Raw genomic sequence first — 2369 nt, 5'->3', positions numbered from 1 at the left:
TGGACATACAAATACCACCCTGCCCCCAGAGGCAAGCTGTTGTGGTGGAAGATGTTAAGCGCTGAAATGAACTAAGACGCTGCTCTAAAAAGTGGAGAAGTGTAGAGGTTCAAGATCAATACCAGTGCAAGAGCTTTTTAAGTGAGTTGACTAGGCAATGCATGCATCCATCCATGCAAATGTAGGACATGGCCCCAAAAGAGAACCGAAAACATGTATATAACAACTGGGTAAGTCCCTTGCCAGTAGTCTATAAAAATATATAGTCAATACTGTAGAGATACCTTCTACAGTCAATACTATGGAAGTCCGTTTTAGTTACCCATTACTTCAATACCAAAATGCGTTGACTACTTTTCAGACATTCCAGACAAATGTCACTTATAACAAAAAGTCAACTTTTCTTTTTTAAAAACAAGATACTGTCCATTTAAAAAGTAGGTCTTTTCTTTCAAGTGAACAGCACATTTTATGTATTAAACTTCTAGTCTGTCAAGACTGGTTTAAGATCCTTATGTGATGTGCATATATGCAGAAACAAATAAACTTGCTTTAAACATTATCTGCACAGAAATAAAGTTAACTTCTCAAAACACGATAGGATAGGTCTGGTTAGTACAAATCTATTGCAAAGAAAAGGATTCTGTGCATCAGTTCAACCAGGAGAAGCAGGAAAAGACTGTCCCAACCATGAGAGTTCAAGTTTAAGTTGTGTTCTGAAAGCCTAGAGCTAAGGCACACCATGTTGCTCACAGTGTCCTGATATGCAGAACTGCTCAAGCTACGAAGTCAGGTCTTCCTCTGGAGCTAGAAGCACATTCTGGTTTACTTTCTATTTCGGAGATGTTTAGATTTCCTAAGGAGAGTCTATGGCTTCTGCGGCCTTTTTCGTTTCCAAGGGGACTCTTCATTCTGCCCAGACCCTGAGGAGTTTCCTACTGCACTTTCCATTACTCCTCGTAGTTTGCGTTCCAGCTCTGCCAACCGTGCGTTCTGTTCAACTATGATCTGGGTCTGCTCTACTGTCCACCTACAATCTGGGTCTGCTCTAGCAGTTTCTGGTCCTGGTCTTGAAGCTGTTTCTGCTGTTCTTGCTCTTTGGTGCGAAGCTCAGAAATTTCACGCCTGAGAACAGTCACCCCAGCACCATTTGTCTTAACCTGCTGCTAGAGTTTGGTAACCTCTTGTCTTGAAGGGTTTTGCTTGGAGAAGAGCTGCATTATTGTCAGGGCTGCAGAAGGTCCTGGAACTGGAGGAGAGCCCATGAGCCTTGCAGATACATCTGATCCTGGTACTTTCCTCTTTAGAACTGGAACAATCTTTTCAGCAAAGTATTCTGTTGCTATGGAGGAAATATCCCTCAACTCTTGAAGTACTTCATGAGCTCGCTGAGGGGCTCTGGTAGAATGGACATATCTCAACACATGATAAATCTCATCAATCACCTTTCCTGGGATGAAGCAACAGAGATTGGAGTCCACATACTTCATGAAAGTCATATTTAAGAGAGACAGCCTTGTTTCAACAGCAGCGAGGACGTCTGCATGAGGAGCTAATGAATGGTTTCTCCTTTCTGACTCTCTCCTTGGGAGTTGTGCTTTAACTTGTTTCTGACATGGATTATGGTACCTCTCCACTTTTAGTAATCCCTGATTCAACATTCTCTGGCAGACCAAGTCCATTCTTTTACAAACGAGGTGGAGCTGGCTAATTTTGTCCTGGGACATAAAGCTGGGGATGTTTTCGATGGCTACGATGGGCAGCGCCATGAGCATGTTGTTTTGAGGCAGCTGGTCCGGAGCCAGCGCCGAGGCTGGGGGCGCCTGGGACCCCGGCTGCAGGGGCTGGGGCGGGGTCGCTGGGGGCAGTCGCTGGGTAGAGCCGATGGCGGAAGGGGAGCCGCAGTCGCCGTGGCCACCGCCTCCTTCCTCAGCCATCCGCTCCTCCGATGCCGCCGCCATCTTGGGGGTTTGATTCCTTCCTCTCTGTTTTTAAATAAGTTCATTTGTATCTTTTTTTTTTTTTTAAGATTCCACATATAAGTGATATCATATGATATTTGTCTTTCTGTGTCTGCCTTACTTCACTTAGTATGATCATCTCTAGGTCCATCCATGTTGCTGCAAATGGCATTGTTTCGTTCTTTTTTATGGTGATTATTTAGATTTTTTATGAAAAATTTCAAACATATAGCAAAATTTTAAAAATTCACAGAGAATACATATATACTTATCACCGAGATTCACCATTAACATTTTAATATAGTTATTTAATCACATATCCATCCTTCTACCCACCCATTAATCTATCTTTTTAAAATGCATTTTAAAGTAAATTATAGACATCAGTACACTTCTCCCTAAATACTT

At 42.6% G+C, this 2369-nt stretch overlaps 1 pseudogene; it reads right to left on the bottom strand.

Moving 5' to 3' along the window:
- Positions 1–722: 722 nt before the first annotated feature.
- Positions 723–1961, bottom strand: LOC132365247 (F-box only protein 28-like; annotated as a pseudogene).
- Positions 1962–2369: the final 408 nt, after the last annotated feature.

This window comes from Balaenoptera ricei, chromosome 4 (assembly GCF_028023285.1).
Source record: "Balaenoptera ricei isolate mBalRic1 chromosome 4, mBalRic1.hap2, whole genome shotgun sequence".
Classification (NCBI taxonomy): domain Eukaryota; kingdom Metazoa; phylum Chordata; class Mammalia; order Artiodactyla; family Balaenopteridae; genus Balaenoptera; species Balaenoptera ricei.
Note: the sequence above shows the minus strand (reverse complement) of the source record. Positions and strands in the feature narration are given on the sequence as shown.